This window comes from Corylus avellana, chromosome 2 (assembly GCF_965113065.1).
Source record: "Corylus avellana chromosome 2, dhCorAvel1.hap1.2, whole genome shotgun sequence".
Classification (NCBI taxonomy): domain Eukaryota; kingdom Viridiplantae; phylum Streptophyta; class Magnoliopsida; order Fagales; family Betulaceae; genus Corylus; species Corylus avellana.
The window spans coordinates 30,535,081-30,552,267 of record NC_142491.1 but is presented as its reverse complement, the minus strand read 5'-3'; positions in this window follow the sequence as shown (position 1 = coordinate 30,552,267).

The window sequence follows — 17,187 nt, the reverse complement described above, 5'->3', positions numbered from 1 at the left end:
CATAATAATTTGTAGTATTTTGAGTCAGCTTTCTACTGCCACTAGAATCACCCCAATCCAATATTTGAGCAGAAAGTTATGGCGAAAATAATGAGAGGTATACAGAATCCAAATTTGAATCCAATCCGATTTTGACTCCAATTAGAGAAATTCCGATTTAATCCCTTCCTTTATTTGATTAAACTTAACCACATCATATAAGTCCTCTATTGTGATTGGGTAAGCTTAATTATATCTTCTAGGTTTTCTCAAAGTGTGCTTTAAGCCCAAAATCAATGGAATTAATTGCATCTTTATTTAAAACCTGAAAACAATAAAACAACATAAAATCAAATAAATAACAATGCTAAGGAATTAACATATGCAAATTAAGGGGTTTGAATGTGCAGCATTCAACGCTTATCAATCCTTAACTGATTATCGACTGACTTATGGTGGTAGGTAGTTAATATTGGTCCGGTTGCAGTCAGTAAGCCATTGGTAGATGATAAACGGTTAATCAGTACGTCACAAATGGTAAATGGTAGGCGAGCGAGCTTTGCTTGTCCATGCTTGGCTCGTTTAAATTTTATTCGAGCCAAAGCTCAAGCCGAGCTCGAGCACGAGTTGAAAAAGTATGCTCGAGCTCGGCTCGCATATTAAACGAATCGAGCCGAGCCTGTAACGCCCCCAAAATTAGCATTCGCTAACCTGGCATGGTTATTGGCAATCACCCCAATTTAACCAACTTGTGGCAAAATGGGGGATTGCCCTTTTAAGCATTATCAGAGTTTATGCATAGGAATGTGATATAAATCTGAGAAACTATTAAATCATCAAATGGACAAGTATAGTCCTCAAACTCAAGATATGGAGCATCTAACAATAAGGTAAAACAAACCTGATAGCAGCATGAAAATCTTAACGTAAGGTCTGCAGTGACATCTGTACCACTCTTGAGTTCTAGAAACATGTTCCTATAAGAGTAATAACAGCGTAAGTCTAACGACTTAGTAAGTAAACTTCACAATTAGGTATGACATGTGCCCATTTAAGCAGAAATAAACGTGCAGTTTTAGTAAACATTTAAAAAGAAGGTGTTGTCTCCGTTAATACACCTCTGAAAATATGGTTTGGTTAAATAAAGGGTGTTGTATTCCCGGCGGCAATCGCCCAAGTATTTTAATGCAGAAAAACTAGTGCTTTATAGGTCATAACTCTCATGTATGGTCTATCTGAGATATTACCCATTCTCAGCAGGGTTGGCGCTGTCTTGAGGGACCTGCAATACAATGCCGGTGCCCCACCCATCATACACTACCGTCCATCATATTAGTAGCACGACCAAGTCCGACCTCAGATGGCCCACACCACTAATGATGTATGTCCTGTAGTGACCAACCATTAGGTAATGGCTGCGTTGATCAAGAAACCATTGGATGCAAAGCCCCCCCCCCCCCCCCCCACACACACACACACACATTTCACCATAAAATGAAGTCTATATAGTAAGCTCATGGCCATTATATCGTCGTATCGATATACCATGTCATACGATGCATCTTATCAACAAGTTATTAAAGCAGTTACCAAGTCATTACAAAAGGCAGACATGCTCATATCATACACGTGGTCAGTCAACTGACATATCCCATGTTTTTAAGGAAAGTGTTTGTGAGTAGTTACTTATCTTGTATGCTCGCTTAAATCCTCCGACATCACAAAACCCTGCTATAACGAAATACGACACATCGTTATGCACAATGCTAGATGACTTTTGTGAGTGTAGTACTAAGCCTTATCTAACAAAAAAGGTTGCTGGACTCTAAAATACATGAGAGTGAGGCTTAAGGGCAGATGTTTGGTTTCCTGGCCGTACGTATGGGCTTGAGGGCGTACGTCCGGTCAGTGAGTTAGGCAATCCGGCCAAAAGTTCCAAACTGTGTTTTAAGGCTTTTATGAAATCTATGGGTTGATATATCTCCTTCTAGGCTATTGAATAAACACATGCAAGGCAATTAACATGCTATCATGTAACTCTAAGCAATAAAAGAAGAGTTTAAAACTCTTTCAAAACATACTTGACTTTTGCAAAGAAATAGGTGTGAAAGCTTTACCAAAACATCATCAAAACATGAAATACTAGAAACAACAGTAAAAGACCATGGAATGGGTAAGGGATTACTTTAGAAGGTGGCATGAACACATGGCTTTCTTCCTTCTTTCTCTCCAATCACAAAACTCACAAAGACACTCACACAAGGTGTGACAATCCTAAGTCCCTTTAGAGTATTTTTAGTTGACTCGTAGTTTTTTTTTAAAAAAAAGGGTTGGCTTAGGTTAACAATGAGAATGGACAAATTAAAAATATATAATAATAATAATAATAATAATAATGATAATAATAATAAGTAAATAAAATAAAAGAGTAAAATATAAATAATAGTAATATATATGGAAAGCCTAGGCCCCGACTTAAAAAAAAAAAAAAAAAAAAAAAAAAAAAAAAAAAAAAAAAAAAAAACCTAAGCTCCTCAAAACCTATTTTCTGTCTCTTTTATAAAGCCTATATAATGGTATGGAACAAACTCTTGCCGCACACCAAGAAAGGAAGAGAGAAAGGAAGAAAAAAAAAAAAGAAGAATTTCCCTGCCACTCACTTTTTCTCCTCACGTCACTCTTCTTATTGTGCGTCAGGTATGATTTTGCCTCACATATTGTTTCTTTCTTCTTCTTATATATATATATATATATACTTAATGGAGAGCATAAGTGTTTTGTCAAATTTAGTATCTTCTTGCCTTGGTTGCCGTGTGGTCTTGTAGTGGGAAAGAGAGATTTGTTTTCTTCTTGTTTTACTCCTCACGTGCAGCTATATATATATATAAAGGAGTAGTACTAAATAAAATAAATTCTGAAAATTTTATGAGAAAATATACCTAAATACCTAAGTAAGTTCATTCTCAATTGATTAGCAAGCCAACTCATAATAGTAATAGAATGTTTTGTTGTGACGTGTATGAGGGTAGTAACGTGTCTGTATTTCCTTCAGGAGATTAGTTAGCAGTCAGAGGAAAATTTTACTGCAGTCAAGAGGTAAGTGAATTTGTTATCCCTTCCATAAAAATTATCATGTCATGTTATTTATGCAATTTTGTTTTCAATTGCAAATGATTATTTTGTTTATATTATGGAATTTTGCTACATGCATGACAAGTTTGAGAAAAAGAAATATTGTGAAAATAGTGATGTTTATAAAGAGAATTTTGAGACAATGATCATAAACCCTCCTACATGTTGCCCTAGAGAAGTACAAGAAATGAGAAAAGAGTGTTATAAAATGAGGGCACATGTAGGGAGGAGTGTATTTTTGGCCCAAGAGAAACAAGAGAGAAGCTCGGTACCGATGCTAAGGATGGAGGCGCAACCGCTGAAGGAGGCTCTGCCAGAAGGTGGTTCTATCATAGTTTTATTTTTGACATGCTGAGTGCACCCAGAGTTAATCGGCTGGCCAAGGGACGGGGCTGCGGCCACAGTATCTCATCCCAGGTCGCAAGGACTGCGCAACCCTAGTATATGGGGGTAACAGTATACATGGGCCCTAGTATGAGATAAAGACTATCAAAAATTTTATTGATGAAAATATATTTTATTTGCTTTCTGTTTTCTTTAAAAATATACTAGGAACATATGTAGTTATGAGTTCCATTTTTCAAAACGGGACAAGGAGTAAAACTGCTCATGGTTGTGGATTTCACTTACTGGGCCCCCTTTGGGCTCATCAGTTTTTATTTCTTGTTTCAGGTGGTGATCAGGCTGCATTAGGAGGCCGGAATGGGGGTGGGCGTATCTAGGATTTCTTATGATTTCATATTAGTCAAGTTAATAAGTGCGTTGGCACAGTTTTCTTTCAGAGATTGATAGATTTATTTTAATAAGGATCTCTATCTCGTTGTGAGACATATTTCTGTTAAACAAGAATATTTCAGTTTAGTTATTATTTTTAGACATGATATTCTAGACTTTCATGCATTCATTGTTATACTAGTATTGTTAGTTGATAAACCTTATGGATCTTTGCGAGTAAGAAAATCATTAACAAACCTAACCCTAATGGGCTGGGGATGTTACACAAGGGGTTTCAGAGGGCCTGGGGGCGAGAATTGGGCATAAGGGTCGAGGGGAAGGGGGTATTTATAGGTGAGAAAAAGCTGAGGGTGATGCAGGGTGTTTTGAAAAGTAGCGTACGTCCAGTACTATTAGGGCGTACGTCCAATACTATTACACATTGGGTAAAAGAGTTTAGCGTACGTCCTAGGGTATTGCCCATTGGGTCAAGGATTGGTCAACGTACGTACAGGTGGTCCTCCAGCGTACGTCCTCACTAAAGACAAGAGCGTACATACGGTGGTCCCCTGGCGTACGTCCTCACTAAGAGATAGGAGCGTACGTACAGTGGTCCCCCGGCGTACGTTCTTACTAAAAGACAAGAGCGTACGTATGGTACTATTGGGCATACGTACGGTCAGAAAGGTGAAATTTTAGGTTTTGCCTGAAGGCTTGGATAAGTGTGAGGGCTTCGGTCTTTTGTTTTAAAACTGGGTTTTACGAAATATGAGTCTCAAATAAAATAGTTGTTTTTATCGAGGTATTATAGAGCCGGCTTGGCAATTAGCTCAAATCTTAAATAATTCTTTTTACAATTTTTTTTTCACTGAAATGGCTCAAAAAGTCGGCTTGTGCATGTGCATGCAGCTAGCCAATTATTGGCTTGCACCTAACTTGCTACTGCAGCAAGGGCGCACCAAGCTCTTGTATCTCAATTGTTCTACGTGCCTCCTTTTTATAGATAGGTAAAGGCAGGAGTGAGCTTGGTTTTAGCGATGTGGGACCAAAGTTTGCATTGTGCTTTTTGAAAGATCAAAGTTTTCCTCCAAACTAGGTTGGTGGAATTCCTTTCAACCTAGTCTATAAAAGTGACAAGTGTCCATTTTTTTAATAACATGTGAGATGCACATGAGTTTTTAATAAAAGTTATTTCAACTTTATCCATACTATTAAAAAAACATGTGTATCTCACATGTTTAATGGACATGTGTCATCTTTATAGAGTAAGTTGAAGGAAATTCCTTTAACTCAGTTTGGAGGAAAACTTTGCCCTTTTTGAGAAGGCTGGACAAACACAAGGGAAAGTGAGACTTTGACCCGTGTTGGGCACTTTGACCATGCAGGAGGTTGGAGGTTTGAGATTCTTGGCATAGAGATGAACATGTGTGGGAGGAGGTTGGATCCTTTTGGCATGGAGATACTCATCCAGTGTGAGATACTCTTCCATGAATTAGAAAATAACTCATCAATGGAGTAAAAAAATCACATAACCAACTATTAGAAAAAAAAAAAAAAAAAAATTCATTCACATTTAATATTAAAATCATATGAACAATTATACATGGTGGGATACTTTTCCTCTTTCTCAATGTAAATAGTAAATACACTGAATAGAGCAATTATACGTGATATAATACATAATATATATATATATATATATATATATATATATATATATATATATATATATATATATATACGAGTCGAGCCGAGCTTATACAAGTTTGCTCCGCTTAATATACGAGCTAGGATTTGTGTTCATGAACGGCTCATTTAATAATCAAGTCGAACTTAAACGAGCCGATCTCGAGTTCGCTCGCTTACACCCCTAATACCTATGTTGTTATAGATAGGCTAGCTGAAGATGGATCCCCGGAGGCACCTAGTCATTGTGAAGATTGAAGAAGTTGATTCGGATCATTTTTTAGGACTTAAATCTCGTGTGGCTCAAGTCTGTTTGGGACGTTGATAGAGCTACCCTGCAGGATATGATTGAGATCGTTTTTATGTTGTACCTCGTTAAATGTAGGCTTTAATTATGTTTGGACCAATTAGATATAGTATATATTATATTTTGATGATTGCACTTTGACCTCGACACTTGAAAGTCTATCTATGTTATAATGCTTTTAGTTTCACTCTGATTATTTATGATTGTGGTTTAAAATTATAGCTATCTCTATCCTTTAGTGAAAAGTCTTCGGCTGTAGAATTTCTTCGGAGATGATGAGATCCCTAAATTTTGTTCTTCATGGAATAAGGTTGTAAGGCGAGCTGTTACAAACACCTCATATTTAATTAATTAGAATAATTAACCAGGAGAGTTATAGGTAGTACTTCCCAAATTAATTAACTTGTATTTAACTGGTAAAACTACCTTATAACTCTTATCAACATGAATACAAAAAATAGTGGAATGCAAAAATATATGACCTGAGCTACAATTAATACTTCCAAAACCAACTTATAAATAATTACAATTCAAAAATCTATAAAGGATTACAACAACTAACTATCATCAAATACATCAATGGAGTTCATAAATATTGGATTACAATAAAATAGCCTACGATTCTCACTTCACATCTCTAGCCTTACGAAATACTCTAAGTCAATTTGATCTAGTACTTGCTATACTGCAAGACAAATAAATGCCTTCCAGGTGGAAATGTAACATCTGCCTAAGCCCATGACTTATTAGGTAAACATCACATAGAAGTAAACCATGAATAAGCCATTATGAAATACTCGAAATGACATTTCATGATATCATGCCCTTTAGAAGATTTTCACAAAATGTTTGATCATGAATGCCAAGTGCTAATTTTGTAAAATAGAACATGACTCATGATAATTTTACTTTGAGGCATAAAAACATTTGAATATAAAATTATAACATCTTTGCACATTCTATATACATTTCAACCATAAAAAAATTTCATCACATTATATTATCATTCTATAACATCATCACACTTGTATATTAACCCTCATATGGTGGAAGTTATCTTACAACATAGGAAACCCTTTTTATTGGTGATGCGTAACATACTGGTATACAAACACTATAACATACTGGCACACAGTACCATAACATACCAACCATATTATCGTACATATACATCAACCATTGTATAGTGGAGGGTATTCCTATATAGATAATCTGAGGGAGATAGAGGTAGAAATGAGAGAGATGAAAAAGAGAATTGAGGGGGTATAAATGAAAAGAGATTTTTTCTTATAGTTTGCTTGTAGAAATGCATTATCTACTAGTGAGAGGTTGTTGATGTGGGGTTACAAAGAGGATACCTTGTGTCCTTTTTGCAAAGTTTATGTTGAGCGGAGGGAGCTCTTATTCTTTCATTGCAGATTCAGTTAACAAATTTGGAAAGTGATAATAAGGAGATATGATGTGGTTAATCCTGCAGTTGAATGGGATGAAGTTATAGAATGGGCTATGAAGAACCTTAAAGGGAAGTATCTTTGGGTTTCTATGTGGAAGCTTGTTTTTAGTGCAATGCTATATCACAAACAAATAGGGTAGAACACATGGGAATTGGACAAGTAAATGTTACCGTTGGAAACATTAACAAACAAAAAACCAATTCATTTGATCGAAAAGATGATTGCATTAGTGCATTCACTTTGGAAAGACAATCCAAATTAAAGATAACTCAATGAAATAGAGATCAAGAGTATCAGAAAGAAATTGAGAAATTCTTTCTTTTGATTTTCCCTTGATAGGTTTGATAAAGAGTGGGGCTTTGATTCCCAAGTGGAACAAGCCCGAGAAACTAAGACTAATCACCATACCTCACCAGAAAAATATCATTTTCATGGATGCTATCTCTATGGTATTGGGTTCAATCTTTGAAAATATCTTCCTCTATCGCTCTCATGGCTTTAGAGTTAAAGAGAAAGATAATCTTTTTTTTGTTTCCAAACATAGCTCGGGAAGAGGTTGATCACATAATTCAAGGGGTCTTTTTAGGTTGTGAAGATAACATCAACCATTACGGACTAAATCAAGCCTTGAATCAATACATTGATGATCATAGATCGATGCTTTTTCGCTTCCTTAATGAATGAAAGTCCCCTTTCTAAAGTCCCTATCCCGGCTCTTGCCATTAGTTAGCTCACACTTCCCTTGCTTGCCCTTTCAAAATAACCTGATGTGTTGTTGGTTAAGATGTGATCAAGGCCATCAAGTTCTTTTTCTAGTCTGGCAGGTTATTGAAAAAGCTAAATATCACTACTATAGCTCTTATTTCTAAAATCCCAAATCCTAATAAGTTGAAGGACTTCCACCCTATTTCTTGTTGTACTACTACTGATTATAAATGCATAGCCAAGATTAAGGCTAAACGGTTGAAAGTGCTCCTCCCTAACCTTGTAAGCCCCTAACAAACTGCCTTTTATGGGTGTAAATGAGGCGGATATTAACCACCTACATCCACTATCTGCTATCCGCATATGCAGATGCAGATAGAAGTTTTAGGGTATGTGGAATAACCGCATCCACATTCCCTATATATATATATATAAGTTTCTTGTATGTTCTTACATTATTATTATTTTTTCCCTTTACCAACTAGGTATAGATGATTCAGGAAGCTAAATAATGTATTACATGGCAAAATAATTAGCAAATGTGATATGAATAACGGTACTCGTATGATACAAATGTGGATGCAAATAGTAATCGCATGATGCAGATGTAGATAATAATCACATTTAATAAATGCAATAATTGCGCGGATGTAAATAATAATCAAATGATGCAGATGCAAGTACGAATAACTAAAATTGATAACCACATTATGCAGATGTGGATGCATATATTGCCAATAATTACATATGCGTTCGCATTTACACTCTTACTGCCTTTATTGGAAGCATTGGAGTTGATTCTGGATTGTGGCCCATGGCATATGGCCAACAAGCTACTAGTCCTAAAGCGTTGGCAACCTAACCTGTCTCGGTTGAAGGAAGATCTGCAAAGAAACCCAACAATATAGTAGTTTGATTGCTGCATACGTTTAATTGTTGTAGTAGTTTGATTGTTTCCTTATTAAAATCTTAGCTCTTCCCTTTCTTATTTATTCTTACTACTATCACTTTATAATCTAGACCAATTGATAAAAACCGTAATTTATCATGGTTGTATGTTAGAATAAAAAGGTTTGTTGTATAATTTCGGCACTGACAAAATTCAAGGAGAATATCCCTCTCCTCCTTAGTTCATTTCCAGTTTTGTTGTTCAAGAAAGCTCGTGTAAACGACATTGGGGGTGGTGTTTGCACATATTAGATTTGTCATGTTAGATCATCCAACAAATTGATTGGGAAGTTCAAACCCGCATAATGGGCTGTTCCAAGTTTGGAAATACAACAAGTAATTGGTATTTGTACTATAAATGAGGTCTGGAAGATAGAATTTTTATGTTTGTGAGATGTTTCGGTTTGTTTGAGGTATGGGTTTGGTCATCGGGTTTACAACTTCTGTTTGGTTGTAATTTTGGTTAGAATTGTTGTGAAATTGTTGCGCAAGGTGTTGTTCTTGCTTTCTATGTATTTTGGTGTATGCTTTCTATTCTGCAGATAACTAGCATGTTGTTGGCTCTGTATTGTTTTGGGGTTGCTATTGTAGCAACTTGTGCCACTTTTTACTACAGATATTTGTCATTTTGTTGAGTTTGGTATAAAATTCAGCTTATTCAAAGAAAAAAAAAATTGTGTTTAAAAATTGATTGAAAGTGCTAACAAAAAACTCTTGGGTTAAAAATATGACAAAAACTCATTTTTAGGGTTAAAAAATTGAAAACTCGAGTCTTCAGATCAAAATAGCCTAAGCACAAGGGTATTATATATATATATATATATATATATATATATATAAAATCTATTTTGTGCATCAATGTATTAACCAAAAAGGGTTTCCACGAATTAAAGCCCTTGCGATTCTCAAAGGTGACCTACCTTATCACTGCTTCTATAATCTCTATTGGCTATTCTTCCACACAAGAGTTCTACCCCTTTTATAGTGTTAATCCAACCACCACTTTGCACACTCCCAATATTATCAAAAATAAGGTTGGTTCAATCGATAAGTGAGACATTTTTTTTGAGGGATGTAGGTGTTACTTGTAAAGAAATATTATGAGATGTAATAATAATTTTTTAATAAAATTTATTGATTAATTGGTATTTTTTATTTTGGCACATGGGTAAAAGATAATTTGCTTTTGTTTTATATATATTTTTTGGTATAAAAATTTGAAATTTTTCTTGCCTAAGTGAAAAGCAGTAAGAGCAGTTGACATATTAAATGAAATATTTTCTGATGAAATTGATTGATGAACAAGAAGTTTACTTTATTAATAGGAGAGATAAGTTAGTATGCCTTTATTTTGTTTTGACGTGAAGTACTTTTTGAGATATATTTTTCATACTAGCAACTTAAAATTATTAAAATCATATGAAATTTTTTTATGATCAACAAAAATAGTATATGTCTCGACTTTCACCTTTGTCCTCCATCGTACTCTTTATACTGCTATTATTACCACTCTTCCCACCTTCCCCCAATTTGACCATCTCCAATTTGGCCTGGCTTGAGGGAGTTGCCAAACTACAACCAATTTTTAAAATTTGTATTTTGTATTTTTTGTGAATTTATTATTTGATGATAGATTTATAATTTCGTAGGGATTTATCATAAAAGTGGCTAAAGTTTTCTATGGAATGATCAATTTGATATGGAAGCATATATACCACAAATATTTTTAAGATACTTTTTGTACCCCAAATTCCTACAATCAATTCAATAATTTAGTTACTTTTGTCTAGTGAGCCTAATATTGTGGTTTAAAAAACAGTGGAAAAAATACAAGGAAAACTTAAATTTGTGAGATGCCACAAGTAGATAGCTCCGGTGTAGAAGGCATAACTTACCATTTTCATATTCTGTGGATGAAAGAAATATGTGTAGTCAAACACATAGCCAAAAAAAAAAAAAAAAACAAAACAAAAAAAAAACAAAAAACTTCTATTTTTCACATGTAGTTGCTATACATAACCAATTAAGAATTATGATTAAATAGAGATTTGTCAAGGAAGCATGACTTTTGGAAAGATACGTGGAGTGTTTAATTTTGGTACTCGAGGGTTGGGATTTTTCCCAAGAGCAAATGTCAACTTTATGTAAGAGGTTGCAATATATGTTTAACGATTTGCAAAATTGTGATATAAAATAAGTCGTATTTGTTTGACACCCTTTATACAACTAAAACACCTCCTTAATAGGGTAGACAAAATAACCTATGTTTTACAATTGAAATAAAAAATACAAATTCGATGCTATATTTATTATCTTTATAGAATATATATCTAGTTTTTTAAGTGAAAATAGAAGTAATTAGCCCACAAAATCAGAAATTTACTATGTAATGTATTGTCATTTAAATATTCGAATTAAAATGTAATGCTTGATGCGTTTGAAAATAGAAATTTAAGAAGTTGTATTTTTCAAAATTATTGAAAACACTTGGAGGTTGATCCTTCTTGCTCAGATAAGGGTGAGTTGTAATCGTAGATCAGACACATGGAATTCAAGTATTTTTTGGAGACACTATATATATAAAACAAAAAATTACAAGAGTGTAGGAAGAATAATTAATGCAGGAAAATGTAGGTGATAAGTTCCGAATGTTGCACATTCAAGCCTATCCAAGCATAATTGTTTGATTGTATTTAATTTCTAGATTTTTAATTTATGCATGTTGATTGTATAACTATGAGAATTGCTACTTTTTTATTCTGTTCTTAATTATTAAATGCAATTGTTCTAAAATTTCAAAATCAATATTTGTGAAATTCTTCTCTTGTCTTAAAAAGTATTTTACTTTTATTGAAATCAAATCATTCTTGTTTTTTGTGATTATGAGGATGATGGTTATACAATAGGTTTAATTGACATATAATCATTAGAATTTGATTGGCCATGCCAAGGGAAGACGGATTGTACTACACCTTAGTTAGTGTAATTTAGGTAGATAGTCCGTGCCAACCGAAGATGTGTTACACTTATTCATTGATTATATGTATCATGTTAAAGAATTTGATAATTTATACCTAGGGAAGACGGGTCGTACCGCATCTTAGTGGTTAGGTGGACGATCTGTGCCAACCGAAGATAGATTATGCTTATTCTTTAATAAGGTAGTTTCTTGTTTATTTATAACATGCATAGAATGAATTTCTGGGATTAATTATGATTAGCCATTGTTGTGCGGATAGAGGTGAAGTCAATACCCAACACTCTCTCTCTTATTTTAAATCTCTTTTATTTTCATGCACTTTAGATTTAAAGCAAATCAAATCAAATCTCCATTTAATTAAGTTAATTTTAATCTTTTGAATTTTAATAATAAAACCCCTGCAGTCCTTGAGGTTCGACACCCTCTTTATAGCCGTATCCTACAAAGATTCGTCCTATTGTGAGTCGTTATTTTTATAATTGATATTTTTGGTCACAAAACTACCACATCAATTTTTGGCGCCGTTGTCGAGGACTGCTTAACGGTTTCATTATCTAAATTTAAGGATCGATTTTAGCCTAATAAATTATTTTTCTGCTTTAAGTTGCTAACTTTAATTCTGTTTTGTGTTTTGTTTTTATTTTTATTTTAGAATTTGCAAACTGGTTCGTAGCGACCTTCTTTGTGATTGCGATCGAGTGCAGGTCGCATGGGATCGAGTGCACGGACGCATTCCAGCAGGAATCAAGCTAGCAGCGCTCGAACCCTCCCATCCTGTGCTCGCACCCATTTGTGGCAGTACGCTCGAGCGTATCCTGTCGTGCGATCGAGTGCACCAGAAGCAACCTGCATCCAAAATCCCAGTGCTTGTAAGGGCCGTTTGTGACCTTTACTTTTTTGTTTTGTTTTAGTTTTTCTTTCTTTCTGTTTGTTTATGCTCGATCTCCGTTCTTTGTCTTTTCCATTAATTTCTTACGACCTTGAAATTGAACGCACTCTTAGACAAATTAGATCCCAAAGGACCCCTAATTTGCTAGAAGAGCGTTCCATTGAGACCATGGGAGACGGTAACCACGTAGCTTTGCAAGATCATTATCTTCCTACCACTTACACTACTCCCACATGTCTCCGGCTGCCGGAAATTACGGCAACCCATTATGAAATTAAGCCCAGCACTATACGCAGTTTACCTTCTTTCTTAGGGCTTAGCACTGAAAATCCTTATGACTTCCTCAGTGATTTCAAAGCAATTTGTGATACCACTAAAATGAATGGATTCACTGAGGATGCCCTAAGGATGCGTCTTTTTCCTTTCTCCCTCAAGGAAAAAGCCAAATATTGGTTCCAGTCCTTAACACCCAACTCTATCACTTCTTGGGCTCAATTGCAGCAAGAATTTCTTAAGAAGTATTTTCCCATAGGAATGACCAATGACGCTAGGAGAGCTATCACTACCTTCTTCCAATATGAGGGAGAAGATTTCCATGAGACTTGGGATAAGCTGCAGAGCTTGCTTAGATCATGTCCACACCACGCTGTCCAGAAATGGCAGCTAGTGCAGTGTTTCTATGATGGCCTGACTGAGTCCAATAGAAAAATGGAGGATGCATCATGTGGAGGAACATTCATGTTAAAAAGCAAAGATGAAGCATGGTCTATGTTTGAAAATTTGAGTTACACTTCTCTTCAGCAGGTTTCCACCAGACAAAGGGCACCAGCACCTAAAGCACTAAAGACAGAAAGTTTGTATGAAGCAGGCCATTCCCCAAACATGGCCAACCAAGTAGTTGAGGCTATCACCAAGAAGCTAGACCAATGGATGACTGCTGGTTTTGCTCTTAATGCTGCTCACACGCACACACTACCTGAATCATGCTCATTCTGTTCTAATCCTATGCATCATGTAAATAACTGCCCTGTTACTGAAAATTATACTGATATGCTAATGAGCAGGTTAATGCAGCTTTCTCCAGATCGGGTAATGATCAGTACTCCAATTCCTACAACCCCGGGTGGAGAAATCATCCAAATTTCTCATGGAAGAATCAAAATTTGGGCAATTCAGCCCCAGGGCCACACAATCAAGCTCAATCCAATAGGAAGCCCTACCAACCTCATTCCACTTACCAACCTCCACAGCAACAATACTAGGCCACACCACCTCCCTCAGATTCTAATTTTGAGGATCGGATGCTAAAAATGATGAGTGAGCTGACGGGTGAGATAAAGCAGACGGTCAAATTTCATGAGGAAATATAAACTCACATTCCCAATCCATTGCCAAGCTAGAAGCTTAAGTAGGACAACTTGCCAATGCCCTCAATAGGAGGGATGAAGGAAAGCTTCCAAGTCAACCAGTGACCAACCCTAAGGGACTATACATGGTAAAAGAAAGCACGCCTCATCTGGAGCAAGTTCAAGCCATCACCACATTGCGAAGCGGCAGACTGGTTGACAATCATGTGGAAGAAAAGAAGGATGAGCAAATTGAGGCCCCACAAAATCTGCATCAGGACAAAGGTAAACAAGTAAGCATCGAGGCATCTTCGTCATTTGCCCCCACTCCTGAGGTACCATATGAGCCTAAGGTCCCATTCCCAGAGCGGCTTAAGGCACTTTCCCACTTCGGGAAACAAGGAGAGAAGATACAAGACATGATGGAAACCTTCAAGCAGGTTCAAATCAACATCCCACTCCTTGAGGCCATCAAGCAAATTCCAGCTTATGCAAAATTTCTCAAGGACTTGTGCACTCAAAAGAGGAAGAATCAGAAGCACATTCCCAAGAAGGTCATTCTCACCAAGCAAGTAAGCTCTCTGATTCAGCATAACACTCCTCCAAAGTTCAAAGACCCTGGAGCGCCTACAATTTCATGCGTCATCGAAAACACTGAGATTGAGAGAGCTCTCCTCAACTTAGGAGCTGGTGTTAATCTGCTTCCATACTCGGTATATTAGAAACTGGGCTTAGGGGAATTGAAACCAACAAGTACTGTCTTGCAATTGGCTGACCGCTCAATCAAGAAACCGCGTGGGATTGTGGAAGATGTCATTATCAAGGTGGACAAGTTCTACTATCCAATTGACTTTATAGTTTTGGACACAGAACCGGTCTTAAATCTAGAGAAGCAGATTCTAGTCATCCTTGGGCGTCCTTCCTCACCACAGCCAATGCATGTATCAATTGCCGGACCGGAGTAATGAAGATCTCTTTTGGGAATATGAAGATCAGATTGAACATCTTCAATGCCTTCCAGAATGCACCCAATTAGAATGCATGTTTCTTCTTGGATGACATTGGAGAAACTGTTGAAGACCCATCTCCTGATCCTCTATCTGAAGTTCCATCATGGAGCAACCCATCGGAGCCTATGCCTCTCACTTCAAGTATTCCACCACCTGATGACAACCCCACAGGGGACATATTTCATTTAGAGGTTGCTGAAGTGGATTTCATTGGGGTGGAAATTTTTTTGGCACATTCCCTAGCTACCCCAGTTTTTGAGAACTCTCATAGAGATAGGAGGTTGATCATGAAACCAGTTCGGGACAAACACCCTGAACATCGTCATGGGGAGTATCAAGACCTATTAGCTGAGAGAAGTAGTTTTGGGATGGTAAGAGGAATCCTTTTCCTTGTGGAGTGCTACATGATCATAAAGAAGAAGGGGTGGAAGAGCTTGCTTGGACTTCTGAAGGATCGAGGTAAGATCCTTCGGGACTCGGACTTACATTGAGAAATACCTCATAGGATCAAGCGCAAGCCCTGTGCGCTTGACTCCTCATTCCACCAGGGTACATGATCTCCATCCAGGTTTACTTTATTCATTGTTGTTTCCTTCCTTGATTATATTTTTGCAACAATGTGTGCACTTGATTGGTATTTGGTTGGAGTATCACTTTGTTTTTCAGGACATGTGTTTTTGCATTCAAGTTTGGGGGTATGATATGCCCCCATCTGCTCATTCAGGTATTCCTATACTCTTGAACTTATTCTTTAGTTCTATACATACATTGGGGACAATATATGGTTCAAGTTTGGGGGTATGGAAAAACAAAACACGGTCCATTTTTGTTGTTATGTCATTCTTAAGCATATGGTTGAGCTTTGATTTTGGTTTAAATTTCATTGATAGGTTTAAAGTTATGAACACATGATCATATGACTTAGGGATTTTAAGTCTTGTTACTTACTTTTGGCAACATGACATGCTTCTTGTTTCAATTTAAATCTATCTTGAGCAAACTAGCACATGTCTCTGAGGTATGAATTTTGAGACCAATTATGTTTGTTTTCAATATCTTGAATTATGTTGGGTGACATATTGGGTGAATAACTTTGGCATGCTATAAAACAAAGAAAAAAAAAATCAAGTTTGAATTTTTCGCTGAGTAACCGGACCTCTTGCCTCATTAAGCAGTGAGTGTTCGCGTCAAAAAGTAAAATTTTTGGGTTGATTAATAAAATGGCTAGCTTAGCTTCGTAGTCTTTTTGACTCGAGTTAGTAAGTCCTTAGGAGTGTCTTCACACCTAATGCCCTAAAGCCAATTGGTTTGGGAGACATTGACTTAACACTCGATACATGGGTCAACTAGAAAGCTTAAGGGAGCTAAGCATTGCAAAGTCTACACAAAAAAAAAAAAAAAAATGTATGCCTTGGTTGTTTCATTTGATATGAAGTCCAATGAATTTTGAGATGGCGACTCATCCATATTGGAATTATTTTGAAGCCTCATGATTATGTGTTAGTTCATTTTGCACTAATTGAAATTTGTGTATCTAAATCTGCCATTTGTAAGTGATTTGACTTGTAAATTCCTTGGAATTTTGAAGATGGAGTTTATAATTTTAAGCTTGCTAATGAATGAGAACCATTATTTTTGTGATACTTTATCCTTTTGAATGACATAATGATGACAATGTTTGTGGGTATCATTCCTGGAAAACCCTCACGAGACTTCACTCGTCCTCTAGGGAATGCCTAGGGGTTTAAAACGCTTGTTGCATACACTAAATGCAACTGTACATCCCATAAAAGATGGATTTATCTTTTTATGTTTCACTTTATTTTCTGTTTTGTATTGCTAAGGGACTAGCAATATGTAAGTTTGGGGGTGTGATAAGCGCCGAATGTTGCAAATTCAAGCCCCTTAATTTGCATATATTAATTCTTTAGCATTGTTATTTGTTTGATTTTGTTTTGTTTTTGTGTTTTCAGGTGTTTAATAAAGATACAAGAAAATCATTGATTTTGGGCTCAAAATGCATTCCAAGTACTGTAG